The 22,803-nt window shown below is 45.1% G+C and overlaps 1 protein-coding gene and 1 long non-coding RNA gene across 6 annotated transcripts in view; one reads left to right on the forward strand and one right to left on the reverse strand.

The window, feature by feature from the left end:
- Nucleotides 1-3,950, forward strand: part of LOC137327052 (uncharacterized) — a 111,937-nt gene extending 107,987 nt beyond the window's left edge. Inside the window, exons 4-5 of one of the 2 annotated variants that reach the window (XR_010964344.1) lie at nucleotides 1,978-2,039; nucleotides 2,875-3,950. This is a non-coding gene — a long non-coding RNA (uncharacterized lncRNA). Of the gene's footprint in view, nucleotides 1-1,977 lie in introns of both variants that reach the window. The other variant, XR_010964343.1, reaches the window with a different exon arrangement.
- LOC137327050 (MAP7 domain-containing protein 2-like) overlaps nucleotides 1-22,803 on the reverse strand; it is a 223,939-nt gene that overhangs the window by 178,297 nt on the left and 22,839 nt on the right. The window lies entirely within an intron of this gene.

A 22,803-nucleotide genomic window follows, 5' to 3' on the forward strand; every position in this document is an offset into this window, starting at 1 on the left:
GCGGAAGCTGACCCCCACACCAGAGCTCTCTCTAAAGCTAAACCAAACCATTTACAACCATTTCACTCCAGGCTAAGTTTCCTCCAGCCTCATAATCCCTCCTCAAATGCTCCTTACCCCTTGTTCATGCTCCCTCCCTTCACCCCATCATTGGTGGCCGTGCCTTCAGCTGCCTTGGTCCCATTCTCTGGAGCTCCCTCCTCAAACCTCTCTGTCTGTCCGCCTCTAAAAACCTTCTCAAGACTCATCTCTTCAACCAAGCTTCCAGTCGCCTGTCCTAATCTTCATTATACAGCGCCTTTTAATGTAAAAATATGTCCCAAGGCACTTCACAGACATGTAAGGAAAATGGACAGAGAGCTAAATAAATAGAGATTTGGATGGATGACCAAAAACTTGGTCAAAGAGTGGGAAAGCTCTTAAATTCCCTCCCTAAACCTCTCCACTTCTCTCTCCTCCTTTAAATCGCTCCTTAAAACCTACCTCTTTGACCAAGCCTATCAAAATTTTGTTTGATAATCGCTCCTGTGAAGTTCCTTGGGACATTTACTATGTTAAAGGCACTATAGAAATGCAAGTTGTTGTTGTTTAAAGGAGGTTCTTAAAGGAGGTGGAGAGATGGAGAAGTTTAATCTTGCTCTCCCTGGTTTAGCATCCATTCCCTCACACCCATCTGTGCCGTGGGGTATTTTGTGACGTTAATGATGCTATACATCGCTGTTGTCACCTCCCTCTTTCATTTTCAGTAAGCTTCTGACATAAAGCTGAAATTCAAGACCTAGTCACTCTATAGAACAAGATTCTCAGGTTAATGCGATTTATTATATAAACCACAGCAATGCCTGCTTGAGGTAGTGGAACACCAAATCAAAAGTGGGGCCACAGTGTTGGCAGTGAATGTAATGTTCATCAATTAAACAACTTCCATCCAAAGTCAGACTGTGTTCCCCAGTGAATAAGGTAAATCCAAAGTGAAGGGCAAAGCAATGGATATTAGCAGTGAAACTGGCAAACATGAATGAAAATGTAGGAGTCTATCTGCACAATCCTCCCTAGTGCTGACCCTTAGGGCCACCTGTAGCAGCACAATAGTTCAAATCAATTCAATTTGGTGGCACAAATCAGAGCTTAGTGCCACTGAATGAACGTAAAACAAAAATCCGAGTGTTGGATCCTTTTATGACACATTTTAAATAAATATTATTCATTCTCGAGATGTGGGTGTCGCTGGCAGGGCCGGCATTTACTGCCCATCTCTAATTGCCCTGAGAAGGTGGTGGTGAGCCGCCTTCTCTTTGAACCGCTGCAGTCCGTGTGGTGAAGGTTCTCCCACAGGCAATGCTGTCTGCACTAAAGAGAAACAGTGGCCATAATACTAGGCGGGTCACAGGCTAAAATGGCCAGTCCCATCGATTCAGACGGGTACGATAATAAAATGGTAAATACGTTCTTTGTAAAATTGGTTTACGATTTATTACACAACGGAGAGTGAAAAATCTTCCCCCATTATTTTACAAATAAAAAAAAAGAGCAATCTGGACTCGGGTACTGCAGTGTAGTGGATATGTTACTGGACTAATAATCCAAAGAACATGAGTTTAAATCTCCCCAGGGCAGTTTGAGAAATTGAATTCAGTTTAAAAGAAATCTAGAAATAAAAAGCTGGTATCAGTAATAGTGACCATGAAGCTGTCGGATTGTCGTAAAAACCCAACTGCTTCACTAATGTCCTTCAGGGAAGGAAACCTGCCGAGCTTACCCGATCTGGGCCTATATGTGACTCCAGTCCCACACCAACGTGGATGAGTATTAACTGCCTTCTGAAGTGGCCTAGCAAGACACTCAGTTGTATCAAACCGCTACAGTGGTTCAAGAAGGCCCACCCACCACCTTCTCAGGGCAACTAGGGCAATAAATGACGCCCACATCACGAGAATGAAAGAAACAATGAGTGACAGCTGTTCTTTGTGCTTACAGCTAAGGAATACATCAGAGGTGACCTGTTGAGAGTCAATGGTCGAAAAAAGAACCACAGGCAAGTTAACCTCAATCCCTCCCTTCACATACCCATTGGGACCCATTTATCCTGTCTCTGTCAATTGTCTACTCTGTCTGTTGTCCATTTGTGTAAAAAAAAAAGCCCTGCTCAACTTCCCTTCTTAATTCTAACTGTCTCATTTTCAACTTGTATCCCTGATATTTAAATCTGTCCCCATAGCTGAGGCCCCAGTACGGATCCCTGGGGAACATCATATTCTGCCAATTGGAGTACTTACCCATTACCCCTACTCTCTGTCTCCTATCTCCTCACCAATTCCCTACCCATGTCAATAAATTGCCCCCAATTCCATGTGCTCTCATTTTTGTTAACAGTCTCTTATGTGGAACCTTATCGAATGCCTTCTGGAAGTGCATATAAATAACATCCACAGACACTCCTTTATCCATCTTGTTAGTTACCTCCTCAAAAAATTCTACTAGGTTCATTAGACAGGACTTACCCTTTACAAATCCACACTGACTCTCTGATCAGCTCATATTTGTCTAAATGCTCAGTCACTCTGTCCCTAATAACAGATTTGAGTAACTTCCCCACAACAGAAGTTAGACTAATAGGCCTATAATTTCCTAATTTATCTCTCCTATCCTTCTTAAATAATGGAGTGACATTGGCAGTTTTCCAATCTAAGGAGATAATTCATAGTATCATAGTAGGTACATCACTGGAGGCCATTCAACCCATCGTGCCTTTGAAAGAGCCATCCATTCCCCTGCTGTTTCCCCAAAGCCCTGTGAATTTTTTCCCTTCAAGTATTTATCCAATTTCCCTTTGAAAGTTACCATTGAATCGACTTCCACCGCCCTTTCAGGCAGCGAGTAGTGGAGGTGTAAGAACGGGATATGACGCTCGACTCATCGATCGACAATTCTGACAGGCCACAGCGAAAAATCGCATAGACCTCCTCAGAAGACTAACATGGGACGCAAACAAAACAGAGTACCCTTCGTCGTCCAGTACTTCCCCGGAGCGGAGAAACTACGCCATGTTCTCCGCAGCCTTCAACATGTCATCAATGACGACGAACACCTCGCTATGGCCATCCCCATGCCTCCACTACTCGCCTTCAAACAGCCACCCAACCTCAAACAGACCATCGTTCACAGCAAATTACCCAGCTTTCAGGAGAACAGCGTCCACGACACCACACAACCCTGCCACAGCAACCTCTGCAAGACATGCCAGATCATCGACACAGATACCACCATCACACGAGAGGACACCACCCACCAGGTACATGGTTCATACTCCTGTGACTCAGCCAACGTTGTCTACCTCATACGTTGCAGGAAAGGATGCCCCAGAGCATGGTACATTGGTGAGACCATGCAGACACTGCGACACCGGATGAACGGACACCGCGCAACAATCGCCAGACAGGAGGGTTCCCTCCCAGTCGGGGAACACTTCAGCAGTCAAGGACATTCAGCCACCGACCTTCGGGTAAGCGTACTCCAAGGCGGCCTTCGAGACACATGACAACGCAAAATCGTCGAGCAGAAATTGATAGCCAAGTTCCGCACCCATGAGGACGGCCTCAACCGGGATCTTGGGTTCATGTCACGCTGCACGTAACCCCACCAGTGAACAAAAGTTATCTGTTTTTAATATAACGGGTCATTTGCTGGCTTTCTCTTCCTTCCAGATGTTTCTATGTTTCTGCCTCTCTCTCTCTTTTTTTTTTGGTTGTTTGTATATTCGGTGGCCATGTAGGTAACACCTCTCTGTCTGCACACTGTGATTGCCTTGGCAACGGGCAGTTGGAAAGACTATCTGTAATCACCAGATTGTTCTGTGATTTATAAATGCAAAGGGTTCGAGGATTTCATTTCCACATTCACCTGAGGAAGGAGGAAGCCTCCGAAAGCTTGTGAATTTCAAATAAAATTGTTGGACTATAACTTGGTGTTGTAAAATTGTTTACAAATATCAGGAGGAGGCAGAGATGGATCATCCACTCGGCACTTCTGGCTGAAGATGGTTGCAAACGCTTCAGCCTTGTCTTTTGCACTCACGTGCTGGACTCCACCATCATTGAGGATGGGGATGTTTACAGAGCTCACCTACTTCCTATTTCCTCACCTACTTCTTTTAATATCTAGTAAATTCCTTCCCTTGATTTATTTTTCGTTTTCCTCTTATCTCTGGTATTTTATCCTCATTCTGTGCTGTGAAGATCGACACAGTAACATTTAGCAAGTCTGCCATTTCCTGATTTTGAATTTCAATCTCACCTGTGTCTGTCATTAAGGGGCCCACATTACTCTGAACCACTCACTTTCTCTTAATACATTTGTAAAAACCTTTATTGTCTTTGATATCCCTTGTAAGTTTTTTCGTGTATTCCCTTTTGCAATTCTTACTATTTTCCTTGTATCCCTTTGCTGATCTTTATATCTCTCCCAGTCTGTGGGATCTCCACTATTCTTTGTATTTATATAAACCCTTTCTTCCAGTTTTATATTATCTCTCACGTCCCTTGTTGACCAAGCTTGTTTAATTATACAAGTAGATTCTTGCCCTTTAGGCATATGTACAGGTCTTGGATTCTACCAAATGAACACCTCCCACTGTTTATCCGTAGTTTTACCCAGTCGATTCTGGTCAATTCCTGCCTCATTCCTCCAAAGTCAGCCTTACCTAAATTTAAAGCCTTGGGTTGTGACTCACCCTCTCCCTCTCAAATCCAATATCGAATTTGACCATATTATGGACACTGTTAGCTAGGTGTTCCCTTACTGTTAGATTATTGACTAATTCAGGCTCATTACTCATGGCTAAATCTAAGATGTTGGTTCGAGAACCTATTGTTCCAGGAAACTGTCCCGAGTACACTCAGGAAATTCACTGCCTTTGGGATTCGAGCTGTTCAGCTTCTCCCGGTCTCTGTGAAAATTAAAGTCTCCCATATCCAATTCCTTTTTGAAAGTCATGATTGAATCTGCTTCCACCATTCTTTCAGGCAGCGCATTCCAGATCATAACAACTCGCTGTGTAAAGAAAATGTCTCATTTGCCGAGAACGCGCAGGATTTTCCGACCATTAATTTGAATGTTTGGGACGTTGTGTACCGTGCACGCCCAAACTTCCAATATCTGGGTGAAAATCGTGTACCGTGCAAGCCCAAACTTCCAATATCTGGGTGAGTACAGTGTACTGTGCACCCCCAAACTTCCAATATCTGGGTGAGTACAGTGTACTGTGCACCCTCAAACTTCCAATATCTGGGTGAATATCGTGTACAGTGCACCCCCAAACTTCCAATATCTGGGTGAGTATCGTGTACAGCGCACGCCCAAACTTCCAATATCTGGGTGAGTATCGTGTACAGCGCACGACCAAACTTCCAATATCCGGGTGAATATCGTGCACAGCACACGCCCAAACTTCCAATATCTGGGTGAGTATCGTGTACAGCGCACGCCCAAACTTCCAATATCTGGGTGAATATCGTGTACAGCGCACGCCCAAACTTCCAATATCTGGGTGAGTATCGTGTACCATGCACCCCCAAACTTCCAATATCTGGGTGAGTATCGTGCACCGTGCACGCCCAAACTTCCAATATCTGGGTGAATATCGTGTACCGTGCACCCCCAAACTTCCAATATCTGGGTGAATATCGTGTACAGTGCACCCCCAAACTTCCAATATCCGGGTGAATATCGTGTACCGTGCACGCCCAAACTTCCAATATCTGGGTATCGAATACCGTGCACGCCCAAACTTCCAATATCAGGGTGAATATCGTGTACCGTGCACGCCCAAACTTCCAATATCTGGGTGAGTATCACATACCGTGCACCCCCAAACTTCCAATATCAGGGTGAATATCGTGTACCGTGCACGCCCAAACTTCCAATATCTGGGTGAATATCGTGTACCGTGCACCCCCAAACTTCCAATATCTGGGTGAATATCGTGTACAGCGCACACCCAAACTTCCAATATCTGGGTGAATATCGTGTACAGTGCACACCCAAACTTCCAATATCCGGGTGAATATCATGTACAGCGCACGCCCAAACTTCCAATATCTGGGTGAATATCGTGTACCGTGCACCCCCAAACTTCCAATATCTGGGTGAATATCGTGTACCGTGCACGCCCAAACTTCCAATATCCGGGTGAGTATCGTGTACAGCGCACCCCCAAACTTCCAATATCTGGGTGAATATCGTGTACCGTGCACCCCCAAACTTCCAATATCTGGGTGAATATCGTGTACCGTGCACCCCCAAACTTCCAATATCTGGGTGAATATCGTGTACCGTGCACGCCCAAACTTCCAATATCTGGGTGAATATCGTGTACCGTGCACGCCCAAACTTCCAATATCTGGGTGAATATCGTGTACAGCGCACCCCCAAACTTCCAATATCTGGGTGAATATCGTGTACCGTGCACGCCCAAACTTCCAATATCTGGGTGAATATCGTGTACCGTGCAGCCCCAAACTTGCAATATCTGGGTGAATATCGTGTACCGTGCAGCCCCAAACTTCCAATATCTGGGTGAGTATCGTGTACCGTGCACCCCCAAACTTCCAATATCTGGGTGAATATCATGTACAGCGCACCCCCAAACTTCCAATATCCGGGTGAATATCGTGTACCGTGCACCCCCAAACTTCCAATATCTGGGTGAATATCGTGTACCGTGCACCCCCAAACTTCCAATATCTGGGTGAATATCGTGTACCGTGCACCCCCAAACTTCCAATATCTGGGTGAATATCGTGTACAGTGCACGCCCAAACTTCCAAAATCTGGGTGAGTATCGTTCACAGCACACGCCCAAACTTCCAATATCTGGGTGAGTATCGTGTACAGCGCACGCCCAAACTTCCAATATCCGGGTGAGTATCGTGCACAGTGCACGCCCAAACTTCCAAAATCTGGGTGAGTATCGTGCACAGTGCACGCCCAAACTTCCAATATCTGGGTGAGTATCGTGTACAGCGCACGCCCAAACTTCCAATATCCGGGTGAGTATCGTGCACAGTGCACGCCCAAACTTCCAAAATCTGGGTGAGTATCGTTCACAGCACACGCCCAAACTTCCAATATCTGGGTGAGTATCGTGTACTGTGCACGCCCAAACTTCCAATATCTGGGTGAGTATCGTGTACTGTGCACGCCCAAACTTCCAATATCTGGGTGAGTATCGTGTACAGCGCACGCCCAAACTTCCAAAATCTGGGTGAGTATCGTGCACAGCACTCGCCCAAACTTCCAGAATCTGGGTGAGTATCGTGCACAGCACACGCCCAAACTTCCAATATCTGGATGAGTATCGTGTACAGCGCACGCCCAAACTTCCAATATCTGGGTGAGTATCATGTACCGTGCACGCCCAAACTTCCAATATCTGGGTGAATATCGTGTACCGTGCACGCCCAAACTTCCAATATCTGGGTGAGTACAGTGTACCGTGCACCCCCAAACTTCCAATATCTGGGTGAGTATCGTGTACCGTGCACGCCCAAACTTCCAATATCTGGGTGAATATCGTGTACCGTGCACCCCCAAACTTCCAATATCAGGGTGAATATCGTGTACCGTGCACGCCCAAACTTCCAATATCTGGGTGAGTACAGTGTACCGTGCACCCCCAAACTTCCAATATCTGGGTGAGTATCACGTACCGTGCACGCCCAAACTTCCAATATCTGGGTGAATATCGTGTACCGTGCACCCCCAAACTTCCAATATCTGGGTGAATATCGTGTACAGCGCACCCCCAAACTTCCAATATCTGGGTGAATATCGTGTACAGCGCACCCCCAAACTTCCAATATCTGGGTGAATATCGTGTACAGCGCACCCCCAAACTTCCAATATCTGGGTGAGTATCACATACCGTGCAGCCCCAAACTTCCAATATCTGGGTGAATATCGTGTACAGCGCACGCCCAAACTTCCAATATCTGGGTGAGTATCACGTACCGTGCACGCCCAAACTTCCAATATCTGGGTGAATATCATGTACAGTGCACCCCCAAACTTCCAATATCTGGGTGAGTACCGTGTACCGTGCACCCCCAAACTTCCAATATCTGGGTGAATATCGTCTACCGTGCACCCCCAAACTTCCAATATCTGGGTGAATATCGTGTACAGTGCACCCCCAAACTTCCAATATCTGGGTGAGTACCGTGTACCGTGCACCCCCAATCTTCCAATATCTGGGTGAATATCGTCTACCGTGCACCCCCAAACTTCCAATATCTGGGTGAATATCGTGTACAGTGCACCCCCAAACTTCCAATATCCGGGTGAATATCGTGTACAGCGCACGCCCAAACTTCCAATATCAGGGTGAATATCGTGTACCGTGCACCCCCAAACTTCCAATATCTGGGTGAATATCGTGTACCGTGCACCCCCAAACTTCCAATATCTGGGTGAATATCGTGTACCGTGCACGCCCAAACTTCCAATATCTGGGTGAGTATCGTGTACAGCGCACGCCCAAACTTCCAATATCCGGGTGAATATCGTGTACAGCGCACGCCCAAACTTCCAATATCTGGGTGAATATCGTGTACCGTGCACCCCCAAACTTCCAATATCAGGGTGAATATCGTGTACCGTGCACGCCCAAACTTCCAATATCAGGGTGAATATCGTGTACCGTGCACCCCCAAACTTCCAATATCTGGGTGAATATCGTGTACCGTGCACCCCCAAACTTCCAATATCCGGGTGAATATCGTGTACCGTGCACCCCCAAACTTCCAATATCTGGGTGAATATCGTGTACCGTGCACCCCCAAACTTCCAATATCTGGGTGAATATCGTGTACCGTGCACGCCCAAACTTCCAATATCTGGGTGAGTACAGTGTACCGTGCACCCCCAAACTTCCAATATCAGGGTATCGTGTACCGTGCACCCCCAAACTTCCAATATCTGGGTGAATATCGTGTACAGCGCACGCCCAAACTTCCAATATCAGGGTATCGTGTACCGTGCACCCCCAAACTTCCAATATCTGGGTGAGTATCGTGTACAGCGCACACCCAAACTTCCAATATCTGGGTGAATATCGTGTACCGTGCACCCCCAAACTTCCAATATCTGGGTGAATATCGTGTACCGTGCACGCCCAAACTTCCAATATCTGGGTGAGTATCGTGTACAGTGCACCCCCAAACTTCCAATATCTGGGTGAGTATCGTGTACCGTGCACGCCCAAACTTCCAATATCTGGGTGAGGCTCAATGCCAGAATTAAAATTCAGATAATTTACCTCTCTGGTAAATACTCAGGCTGCATAAGAGCAGACTAGTTAAAACTCACTACTGATTATTTAGGATCACTGAGGCCTGAGGGATACATCACTGAAGATAAGACAAGCTTCTCTTTACAAAAAAATTCCTGCTATTTTTTAAAACTATTTTTGCAGGACAAATTTGACATTATACTGTATTGGCAATGCTGTTTTGTATTAACATGTTGAGTCATACATAATGCACAAAAGACAAAAATCGCTTTAATTTTTCCAAGATATTTATAAATGTGCAGTAAAATAAATTAGAATGCGAGTATTTACAATCATCTCAGGCTTGAAGGCTGTAGCTTGCTACTCAGTACCCAAGCTCAGCACTACAGTTATAGACTGGGTCATAGAATGAGAGAGAGCGCGTCAGCCTTGAAAATCTTCAGCTTCATATAACAGGGCATCACCCCACTGACTGGATATTCCTTCCCTTTCAGTCGTTAAGAGGGTACAGAGGGGCTCTGTGAGGTCAGGAGCCGAATTAGCAGAACGTTTGACTTGGAGTCTGACATGTGGGCGATGTGTTCAGTCAATTCGGCTTACAGTTGCTTAATTCTGCCGATCTAGGGTTAAAGGTTGGATTTCCCTTCGAGCCGTCTGATTTACAGATGTTACCGGAGCGGGCAGGGGGGGTGAGGATCCTATTACACTGGATCCCCACCCATTTTTTGTACCTGTCTGATTTTCCAGTCGACGTCCGCCGGATGCTTTTAGCACCCCCCTCCCCCAAACATGGGGGGCGGGGAGAGCGTGTATTAAAATTAGGGGTGGTGAAGTTATGTGTCCCATTTTTTTTATCAACGTAGCCTCGTTTGCACTGGGTGGTAATCATATCCCTGTGAACCACCATCCAGCACTGCTAGGCACTGCGGGCACAGCTGGTACTGTACAAAGTCTCGGAAAATCGTACTTTGAAACGTTTTTCATAATTCTGACCTTATGCTGAGGACAATTGCTTCAATATCTGCCTGCAGGCCTTTTACTAGGGAGCTTCCGTTTTTACCCTCCATTTCCACTCGAAAGAGGTGACAATGGGTTTCCCAATAGGAATTCCCCTGTGCCTCTGGTTTTTTTTTGACGGAAGAGGAGGAGGAGGAGGAATGGAGAGAGGACAAGCTGGTCAGGCACCACTGAAGAGGAGGAGGAATCATAGAATCATAGAAGTTACAACATGGAAACAGGCCCTTCGGCCCAACATGTCCATGTCGCCCAGTTTATACCACTAAGCTAGTCCCAATTGCCTGCACTTGGCCCATATCCCTCTATACCCATCTTACCCATGTAACTGTCCAAATGCTTTTTAAAAGACAAAATTGTACCCGCCTCTACTACTGCCTCTGGCAGCTCGTTCCAGACACTCACCACCCTTTGAGTGAAAAAATTGCCCCTCTGGACCCTTTTGTATCTCTCCCCTCTCACCTTAAATCTATGCCCCCTCGTTATAGACTCCCCTACCTTTGGGAAAAGATTTTGACTATCGACCTTATCTATGCCCCTCATTATTTTATAGACTTCGATAAGATCACCCCTTAACCTCCTACTCTCCAGGGAAAAAAGTCCCAGTCTGTCTAACCTCTCCCTGTAAGTCAAACCATCAAGTCCCGGCAGCATCCTAGTAAATCTTTTCTGCACTCTTTCTAGTTTAATAATATACTTTCTATAATAGGGTGACCAGAACTGTACACAGTATTCCAAGTGTGGCCTCACCAATGCCCTGTACAACTTCAACAAGACATCCCAACTCCTGCATTCAATGTTCTGACCAATGAAACCAAGCATGCCGAATGCCTTCTTCACCACCCTATCCACCTGTGACTCCACTTTCAAGGAGCTATGAATCTGTATTCCTAGATCTCTTTGTTCTATAACTCTCCCCAACGCCCTACCATTAACGGAGTAGGTCCTGGCCCGATTCGATCTACCAAAATGCATCACCTCACATTTATCTAAATTAAACTCCATCTGCCATTCATCGGCCCACTGGCCCAATTGATCAAGATCCCGTTGCAATCCCAGATAACCTTCTTCACTGTCCACAATGCCACCAATCTTGGTGTCATCTGCAAACTTACTAACCATGCCTCCTCAATTCTCATCCAAATCATTAATATAAATAACAAATAACAGCGGACCCAGCACCGATCCCTGAGACACACCGCTGGACACAGGCATCCAGTTTGAAAAACAACCCTCTACAACCACCCTCTGTCTTCTGTCGTCAAGCCAATTTTGTATCCAATTGGCTACCTCACCTTGGATCCCATGAGATTTAACCTTATGTAACAACCTACCATGCGGTACCTTGTCAAATGCTTTGCTGAAGTCCATGTAGACCACGTCTACTGCACAGCCCTCATCTATCTTCTTGGTTACCCCTTCAAAAAACTCAATCAAATTCGTGAGACATGATTTTCCTCTCACAAAACCATGCTGACTGTTCCTAATTAGTCCCTGCCTCTCCAAATGCCTGTAGATCCTGTCCCTCAGAATACCCTCTAACAACTTACTCACTACAGATGTCAGGCTCACTGGTCTGTAGTTCCCAGGCTTTTCCCTGCCGCCCTTCTTAAACAAAGGCACAACATTTGCTACCCTCCAATCTTCAGGCACCTCACCTGTAGCGGTGGATGATTCAAATATCTCTGCTAGGGGACCCGCAATTTCCTCCCTAACCTCCCATAACGTCCTGGGATACATTTCATCAGGTCCCGGAGATTTATCTACCTTGATGCGCGTTAAGACTTCCAGCACCTCCCTCTCTGTAATATGTACACTCCTCAAGACATCACTATTTATTTCCCCAAGTTCCCTAACATCCATGCCTTTCTCAACCGTAAATACCGATGTGAAATATTCATTCAGGATCTCACCCATTTCTTGTGGTTCCGCACATAGATGACCTTGTTGATCCTTAAGAGGCCCTACTCTCTCCCTAGTTACCCTTTTGCCCTTTATGTATTTGTAGAAGCTCTTTGGATTCACCTTTGCCTGATCTGCCAAAGCAATCTCATATCCCCTTTTTGCCCTCCTGATTTCTCTCTTAACTCTACTCCGGCAATCTCTATACTCTTCAAGGGATCCACTTGATCCCAGCTGCCTATGCATGTCATATGCCTCCTTCTTCTTTTTGACTAGGGCCTCAATCTCCCGAGTCATCCAAGGTTCCCTACTTCTACCAGCCTTGCCCTTCACTTTATAAGGAATGTGCTTACCCTGAACCCTGGTTAACACACTTTTGAAAGCCTCCCACTTACCAGACGTCCCTTTGCCTGCCAACAGACTCTCCCAATCAACTTCTGAAAGTTCCTGTCTAATACCATCAAAATTGGCCTTTCCCCAATTTAGAATTTTAACTTTTGGGCCAGACCTATCCTTCTCCATAGCTATCTTAAAACTAATGGAATTATGATCACTTGTCCCAAAGTGATCCCTCACCAACACTTCTGTCACCTGCCCTTCCTTATTTCCCAAGAGGAGGTCAAGTTTTGCCCCCTCTCTAGTCGGGCCATCCACATACTGAATGAGAAATTCCTCCTGAATACACTCAACAAATTTCTCTCCATCCAAGCCCCTAATGCTATGGCTGTCCCAGTCAATGTTGGGAAAGTTAAAGTCCCCTACTATTACCACCCTATTTTTCTTGCAGCTGTCTGTAATCTCCTTACATATTTGCTCCTCAATTTCCCGTTGACTATTTGAGGGTCTGTAGTACAATCCTATCAAAGTGATCTCTCCCTTCTTATTTTTCAGTTCTACCCATATAGACTCAGTGGGCGAACCCTCGGATATATCCCCTCTCACTACTGCCGTGATGTTCTCCCTAATCAAGAACGCAACTCCCCCTCCTCTCTTACCTCCTGCTCTATCTTTCCTCTAGGAAGAGGAGGAGGAGGAGGAATGGAGAGAGGACAGCTGGTCAGGCACCACTGAAGAGGAGGAGGAAGAGGAGGAGGAGGAGGAGGAATGGAGAGAGGACAAGCTGGTCAGGCACCACTGAAGACATGAAGCATCCCACCAACCCATAGCCCCATTCCAGAACCGACAGATCAAGGCGCTCCCATCTCTAGTTGACTCAAGAGCTTTGCATGTAGAGGTTATACAAGGGAAGTGATCAACATGTTATGCCACATGCAGCAACTCCCCCTCCACCACAGCTACTGCATTGATAGTGGTTGTGAAGCTTACCATCAGCCTGAATTTCTGAGCTATGGGGTTATTCCAGCATGTCCCATTGGACATTACTTGGACGGCTGTGCACAGATGTATCAAGCTGAGCAAGCCAGTACATCGCCTTCCCCGCCGACAAACGGCAGTGTAACAGTGACTACAATAATAGCCAGCGGCAGAATTTCCTAAAGTACGAGGTATCACAGGTCACATCCACATTGCCAAACGAGCTTCCCTGATCAATCATATCGCCTAGATCACAGGAAATATTTCACTTGCTCAATGTCCAGCTCCATTCTAGCCAGCGCCCCCCCTTCACCCAGCTCCCCCCCTTCACCCGGCGCCCCCCCCCATCCCCCCCTTCACCCAGCGTCCCCCTTCACCTGGCGCCCCCCCTTATCTCCCCCTTCACCCAGCGTCCCCCTTCACCCGGCACCCCCCCTTATCCCCCCTTCACCCGGTGCCCCCCCTTCACCCGGCACCCCCCCTTCACCCGGCACCCCCCCCCCTTCACCCGGCGCCCCTCCTTATCCCCCCTTCACCCAGCGTCCCCCTTCACCCGGCGCCCCCCCTTATCCCCCCTTCACCCAACGTCCCCTTCACCCGGTGCCCCCCCTTCACCCAGAGCCTCCACTTCACCCAGCAGCTGCCATGACAACCTTCACCTTAAGGTAGTTCACCCTGCACTAAATCAATTGGAAAGACAACGATCAGCCATGATCTCATTTAATGGCAGAACAGGATAGAGGGGCTGAATGGCCTACTCCTGTTCCTACAAGTGTCTGGGTAGATCTTGGGAGATCAAGGTTACCGTCCACATAGTTGATTTTCCCCATGTGATTCCCTAGGCTACCAGCCGCGCACTGCTATAACAAACTAATTTCAGTTATGAAAGTGCAGGCTATTGGAGTTCTAAGGGTGTTCTGCAATATGTCTGCTTAGGTTCTTAAGCACACAGCGGTGTGTTACACACTGCACAACTTTGCCTCATGGAGGCCCTGGAGGAGGAAGGCACCAAGGGCAACAGGGAGATCAGCCAGAGGAGCAGCAGCCTGACACTGGGGCAGGGGACCAGTCGTTGATGGCAGCTTCAGCCATTCGTGCTCATCTGTTATGGGAGACCTTCTCTTTACTACCGCATCGTCGCACAGCTGCTCGATAAGGTATTACAAAATGACATAGAGAATGCGAAACAAAGACAGGGTCACATTAAAGGTCTGAGATAAAAGAGACTGAAAGAAAAAGTTAAAAAAAATATTTCTTTTTATATCTCCAAAAGTGATTAAAATCAGGAGTAATGAGACTCCACATTTTTAAAAGTTAATTTTTAGAGCCAGAGAGGTTGTTTGGCAGTCATTAAGACTTGCCACACTGTTAAAACTTAGTTTAGACCTAAAAACCTGAACGTACCAGTTTTGTGGTGAGATTAGTTCATTTCCAGCTGGGCAGGAGAACAAGTTGGCGCTGGTCCGTTGACTCCATTGATTACAGCCAGCCAGGTCCCTTTAAGGCGAAGCTGTCACATCGCTGGTGAACCAGGAAGAGCAAGTGCCGGATTTCCGTGTTTGACTGCATGTGTGGTCACCGAAACTTGCTCTTCGATCTCACCACTAATATCGGTGAGCGATGTTAGGCTCACCGTTAATTTAAAAGCAATTCCTGGGCCATTACTTGTTAATAACAATTCAGATCGAATCCAAATGAACTACTGAAAACCTTTCCTCCAGCCCCAATTATGCCAGGCAGACAGAGTGAAGCAAAATATGGCTCCCAGTACTTTCTCCACTTCTTCATAATCCAAAGCATGTGAAATGCTGTGACAGTAAACATCAACACTGTGAGGTGATTTGTGCTCTGACTGTATTTTGGAATATTTCAATCCCAATACCAGCAGAGCCAATTAATTCACCATCAGATCACCTACATCAAACCATGGAAATAAATACATCTGGAGTGGAAATAAGTTATTGATAAAGAACCATACTGAGGACAGATAATCTCACTTTCTTTCACATTCAGTTATCCTCCTTTCAGATTAGTGTCAAAATGAGTGGGTTAACTCTGATTTCACATTTAAGACAGACCTGAGGGAACAGTGTGTCGGAAAGAATATAGCTTAGTCAAGTGTGTTTAGTAAAGATATGAAGAAGACGTGTTACCTTTCAGATGCACTCTTTAGACACTGATTCATGGGATGGCCATAACCTGACTTTATCTTGTAGACATGTGTCCAATGACTGACCCATCAGTTGGTGATGGAGCCGCCTTGTGTTTGCAGATTTACACAAGAAAGAAATAAAGTAAAGACTTGCATTTATATAGCACCTTTGGGCTGCTATTTCAATCCAATTGTTCTTTTAAGTCATTAATTAAATGGGTTTGCAATCTGCCTGCTATTCCTGTCATAACATTTCTGTTTAGATGGTTGTTTGAATAGAAAAGGGATGAAATGTATTTTTGTCTCTAGTGTAAATAAAATTACAACTGCTGGATTACCGCAATAATATCCCCACAACATTAATATTTCTGATTTATCTTTTACCAGCTTGTGAAAGATTGCTGGAGTAATTTGCATTTGATTTTTAAAAAAATGATCTAGATATAATTCACAAGAAAAACCCTGGAGGTAGCGTTCGGGAATACTAAACCTGCATTTTAAATTGTAGAAGAAATGGAAGCCTAAGGGAAATAAAGCAGGGGTCCTAAATTTTCCAATCTCTGGTTCGCAGGCACTGAGGCCAATTGTAGTATGGCCACTGCACCCTGGCTAGGATCAGCTGCAGAGAATGTGGCACTTTTGGATGAGTCATTAAACTGATGATCCTGGCTGTTCAGGTGGACATAAAAGATCCCGTAGTATTATTTGAAGAAGAGCAAGAAGGTCTCTTGGTGTCCTGGCCAACATTCCAGCCTCAACCACCAAAGAAGATATGCATTTGCTGTTTGTGGGACCTTGCTGTGTGCAAATTGGCTGCTGTGTTTCCCTACATTATAACAGTGACTGCACTTCACATTGATTGTGAAGCACTTTAGGACATCCCAAGGACGTGAAATACACCATATATATCCAAGTTCTCTCCTTCTAATTTGCTGGAATTGGAACAATAGCTATTTCCCAGTCTTCTGGTACAAAATATGCACTTAACGAGCTGCAAGAACATTGTTTTCCACAATTGCCCCAGCCTTCACAAATTCACTTTCTCCTCTCCTAAAGGAAAGGACTCACTCTGAAGTATGGTTCCATCGGCACAGACAGTGTGGCACCCAAATGGCCATTCATCATGTGTTAAGCCTGGTGTGACCAGGCTATGGATCATAGTTGTTGTCATGATCATAATCAGCATGCAACAATCAACAAGACATTTGGTCCATTAAGCCTACTCCTTCCACAGCCCATGTATAATCTATCCTATCAGAGATGACCTTATCATGGAGTCGGCTCAGGTGTTAAACCTGTTACGGTAATGACAGTAGACGTGCTACCTGTGATTGGTCAGCTCGAGTGCCGGGCGGTGGTTACGTAACCCGGTCACCTCCAGAAAGGACCAATGTCTTTGGGTGGATGAGTCCCTGGAGGAGGGGAGCGGGACCCTCGATGGAGGAAACACCATCAAAAGGCGGACAAGCTAATCCTTGAATTAGTCAACAGTGTCCACAACCTGGGAGGGGTGACCCAGCTGGAGTACAGAACAGGTCAGTGACAGAGTGACCGTGGACAGTCCCAAACACACCAGAGGTCAGGTCCCTGCCGTAAGAGGTGTAGAGGACTGTCACAGGATCTCCAACAATAGTCAGTCGATCATAATGATGTTCATTGATTCAAGCAACCCATTTAAGCTTTTGAGGGAAAGGACAGCAGAAATACTTCCTGCTCCCAAAAGGGTAAGCAAGGAAAACTCCACAATATTAATTAATCTCCACACCCATTCAAACCTGGTTTGCTGCCCTTCATAGACAATACCCCTACCTCACTTTATTCCTGTCTCTATAACTTCCAATCCTGTTCCTATCTGATATTTATCCAGCTCCCATCTAGAGTTCACTGACACAAACAATCAACACCTTTAGTTTAGGAGTCTGCTCCACACATTCAATGTGTGAATTTGTTTTTTCACAGAAACCTAGGTTATCTTTGGGCTTTTGTCAGTGTTGTTAGTTTGATAGCATTTTAAATAGATTCATTTTATAAATGATAATAGCAATACTCCAGAAACGAGCCTCCTTTGTTTCAGTGAATCTTTGTTATGAGAGTGAATACGCGACTTTCAAAGATGGCGGGAATAGAATGGGAGTTCAGTTCTGATAAAAGGAATTTCCAAGCAAATTTTTACGAACTTCTGACTTGTTTGAGACATGGTAATGATAGCATTGCTCCAGTTATATGCAAGTCTGGTCAGAAACAGACTTGTTTGAGAATTATTCATTTTAAACCTGTGTACATTGGATCTGTGCTCACATCCAATCAAACATAAGAACATAAGAAATAGGAGCAGGAGTAGGCCATACGGCCTCCTCGAGCCTGCTCCACCATTCAATCAGATCATGGCTGATCTTCGAACTCAACTCCACTTTCCTGCCCGATCCCCATATCCCTTATTTCCCTGGAGTCCAAAAATCTATTTATCTCAGCCTCGAATATATTCAATGACTCAGCATCCACAGCCCTCTGGGTGGAGTCATTATTTTGGCAAAAACCTATTTGCACACAGCAAGATCCCACAGACAGCAAGCAAGATGAATGACCAGTAAATCTGTTTATTTTTGTTCGTGCTTGATAGAGGAATATTGGCCAAGAGAAGTCCCTGCTCTTCTTCTAATGGGATTTATGTCCGTCTGGAAAAGTTTAATGCATCAACTGAAAGATGGTATCTCCAACAATGCAGCACATCCTCAGTGCTGCACTGAATTACCAGCCTAGATCACATGCTGGAGCAGGGCTTGAACCCATGACTTTCTGACATTGAGGAGAAAGTGCTATCCAATGAGCCAAGCTAACACTGCACTTATGGACGAGTTCATTGAATGTATTCAAGATGGTTTCCCAGAGCAATACGTCATGGAACCAACCAGGGACAGGATATTTTAGATCTTGCATTATGTCATGAGATAGGGTTAATTAGTAATCTCACAGTAAAAGAAACTCTGGGGAAGAGTGATCATAATATGATATAATTTCACTTTGAAAGTAACGTACTTACGTCAGAAACTGAAGTCTTAAACTTAAATAAAGCCAATTACATGGGTATGAGGGGCACATTATCAAAGGTAGATTGGGAAATGATATTAAAGGGTTTGACAGTTGAAAAGCAATGGCAAATATTTAAAGAAATATTTCAATATTCTCAACAAATATACATTCCATTGAGAAATAAAAACTCTAGAATCATAGAAGTTTACAACATGGAAACAGGCCCTTCGGCCCAACATGTCCACGTCGCCCAGTTTATACCACTAAGCTAGTCCCAATTGCCTGCACTTGGCCCATATCCCTCTATACCCATCTTACCCATGTAACTGTCCAAATGCTTTTTAAAAGACAAAATTGTACCCGCCTCTACTACTGCCTCTGGCAGCTCGTTCCAGACACTCACCACCCTTTGAGTGAAAAAATTGCCCCTCTGGACCCTTTTGTATCTCTCCCCTCTCACCTTAAATCTATGCCCCCTCGTTATAGACTCCCCTACCTTTGGGAAAAGATTTTGACTATCTACCTTATCTATGCCCCTCATTATTTTATAGACTTCTATTAGGTCACCCCTAAACCTCCTACTCTCCAGGGAAAAAAGTCTCAGTCTATCCAACCTCTCCCTATAAGTCAAACCATCAAGTCCCGGTAGCATCCTAGTAAATCTTTTCTGCACTCTTTCTAGTTTAATAATATCCTTTCTATAATAGGGTGACCAGAACTGTACACAGTATTCCAAGTGTGGCCTTACTAATGTCTTGTACAACTTCAACAAGACATCCCAACTCCTGTATTCAATGTTCTGACCAATGAAACCAAGCATGCTGAATGCCTTCTTCACCACCCTATCCACCTGTGACTCCACTTTCAAGGAGCTATGAACCTGTATTCCTAGATCTCTTTGCTCTATAACTCTCCCCAACGCCCTACCATTAACGGAGTAGGTCCTGGCCCGATTCGATCTACCAAAATGCATCACCTCACATTTATCTAAATTAAACTCCATCTGCCATTCATCGTCCCACTGGCCTAATTTATCAAGATCCCGTTGCAATCCCAGATAACCTTCTTCACTGTCCACAATGCCACCAATCTTGGTGTCATCTGCAAACTTACTAACCATGCCTCCTAAATTCTCATCCAAATCATTAATATAAATAACAAATAACAGCAGACCCAGCACCGATCCCTGAGGCACACCGCTGGTCACAGGCCTCCAGTCTGAAAAACAACCCTCTACAACCACCCTGTCTTCTGTCGTCAATCCAATTTTGTATCCAATTGGCTACCTCACCTTGGATCCCGTGAGATTTAACCTTATGTAACAACCTACCATGCGGTACCTTGTCAAAGGCTTTGCTGAAGTCCATGTAGACCACGTCTACTGCACAGCCCTCATCTATCTTCTTGGTTACCCCTTCAAAAAACTCAATCAAATTCATGAGACATGATTTTCCTCTCACAAAACCATGCTGACTGTTCCTAATCAGTCCCTGCCTCTCCAAATGTCTGTGGATCCTGTCTCTCAGAATACCCTCTAACAACTTACTCACTACAGATGTCAGGCTCACCGGTCTGTAGTTCCCAGGCTTTTCCCTGCCGCCCGTCTTAAACAAAGGCACAACATTTGCTACCCTCCAATCTTCAGGCACCTCACCTGTAGCTGTCGATGATTCAAATATCTCTGCTAGGGGACCCGCAATTTCCTCCCTAACCTCCCATAACGTCCTGGGATACATTTCATCAGGTCCCGGAGATTTATCTACCTTCATGCGCGTTAAGACTTCCAGCACCTCCCTCTCTGTAATATGTACACTCCTCAAGACATCACTATTTATTTCCCCAAGTTCCCTAACATCCATGCCTTTCTCAACCGTATATACCGATGTGAAATATTCATTCAGGATCTCACCCATCTCTTGTGGTTCCGCACATAGATGACCTTGTTGATCCTTAAGAGGCCCTACTCTCTCCATACAGGAAAAGTGATCCACCCATGGCTAACTAAAGAAGTTAAGGAGAGTTTTAGATTGAAAGAAGAGGCCTATAATGTTGCCAAGAAGAGTAATAAGCCTGGGGATTGGGAGAGTTTTAGAAACCAGCAAAGGACGACCAATAAATTGATAAAAAGGTAGAAAATAGAATATGAAAGTAAACTAGCAAGAAATATAAAAACAGATTGTAGACGGATAAAAAGAGCTTCTACAAGTATGCAAAAAGGAAGAGAGTAGCAAAAGTAAACGTTGGTCCCCTCGAGGCTGAGACTGGAGAAATTATAATGGGGAATCAGAAAATGACAAATGCGTTGAACAAATATTTTGAATCTGTCTTCACAGTAGACAAAAAGCTTACCAGAAATAATGGGGAATCAAGGGGCTAATGAGAATGAGGAACTTAAAATAATTATCAGTAGAGAAAAAGTAGTTGAGAAACTAATGGGACTAAAAGCCGATAAATCCCCTGGACCTAAGGCCTACATCGTAGGGTTCTAAAAGAGGTGGCTGCAGAGATAGTGGATGCATTGGTTATGATCTTCCAAAATTCCCTAGATTATGTTCCCAGTTGACTGGAAGGTGGCAAATGTTACCCTGCCGTTCAAGAAGAGAGACAGAGAGAAAACAGGGAACTACAGGCCAGTTAGCCTGACATCGGTTGTTGGGAAAATGCTGGAATCCATTATTAAGGAAGTGAAGTGGTAACAGGGCACTTAGAAAATCATAATATGATTAGGCAGAGTCAACATGGTTTTATGAAAGGGAAATCATGTTTGACAAAGTTATTAGGGTTTTTGAGGATGTAACTAGCAGGGTAGATAAAGGGGAACCAGTGGATGTAGTGTATTTGGATTTTCGAAAGGCATTCGATAAGGTGCCACATAAAAGGTACATACTCAAGATAAGGCTCATGGGGTTGGGAGTAATATATTAGCATGGATAGAGGATTGGTTAATAGACAGAAAACAGAGAGTAGGGATAAACTCTCAGGTCATTCTCAGGTTGGCAGGATGTAACTAGTGGGGTGCCGCAAGGATCAGTGCTCGGGCCTCAGCTATTTACAATCTATATTAATGACTTAGATGAAGGGACTGAGTGTAACGTATCCAAATTCGCTGATAATACAAAGCTAGGTGGGAAAGTAAGCTGTGAGGAGGACACAAAGAGTCTGCAAAGGGATATAGACAGGTTAAGTGAGTGGGCAAGAAGGTGGCAGATGGAGTATAATGTGGGGAAATGTGAGGCTATTCACTTTGATGGGAAGAATAGAAAAACAGAACATTTATTGAATGGTGAGAAACTATTAAATGTTGGAGTTCAGAGAGATTTAGGTGCCCTCGTACAGGAAATACAGAAAGTTAACATGCAGGTACAGCAAGTAATTAGGAAAGCAAATGGCATGTTGGCCTTTATTGCAAGGGGGTTGGAGTAGAAGAGTAAGGAAGTCTTGCTGCAATTGTACAGGGCTTTGGTGAGAAGTCTTACAACAGTTGTATAGGGTTTTAGTGAGACCTCACCTGGAGTACTGTGTACAGTTTTAGTCTCCTTATCTAAGGAAGGATTTACTTGCCTTAGAGGTGGTGCAATGAAGGTTCACTAGATTAATTCCTGGGATGAGAGGGTTGTCCTATGAGGAGAGATTGAATAGAATGGGCCTTTACTCTCAGGTGTTTAGGAGAATGAGAGGTGATCTCACTGAAACATCAAAGCTCTGCAGTCCTGCCACATCCAGTCGTGAATGGTGGTGGACAATTAAACAACTAACGGGAGGCGGAGGCTCTGTCAACATCCCCATCCTCAATGATGGCGGAGTCCAGCACGTGAGTGCAAAAGACAAGGCTGAAGCGTTTGCAACCATCTTCAGCCAGAAGCGCTGAGTGGATGATCCATCTCAGCCTCCTCCCAATATCCCCACCGTCACATAAGCCAGTCTTCAGCCAATTCAATTCACTCCACATGATATCAAGAAACGGCTGAGTGCACTGGATACAGCAAAGGCTATGGGCCCTGACAACATCCCGGCTGTAGTGCTGAAGCCTTGTGCTCCAGAACTAGCTGTGCCTCTAGCCAAACTGTTCCAGTATAGCTACAATACTGGCATCTACGTGGAAAAC

This window comes from Heptranchias perlo, chromosome 11 (genome assembly GCF_035084215.1).
Source record: "Heptranchias perlo isolate sHepPer1 chromosome 11, sHepPer1.hap1, whole genome shotgun sequence".
NCBI lineage: Eukaryota > Metazoa > Chordata > Chondrichthyes > Hexanchiformes > Hexanchidae > Heptranchias > Heptranchias perlo.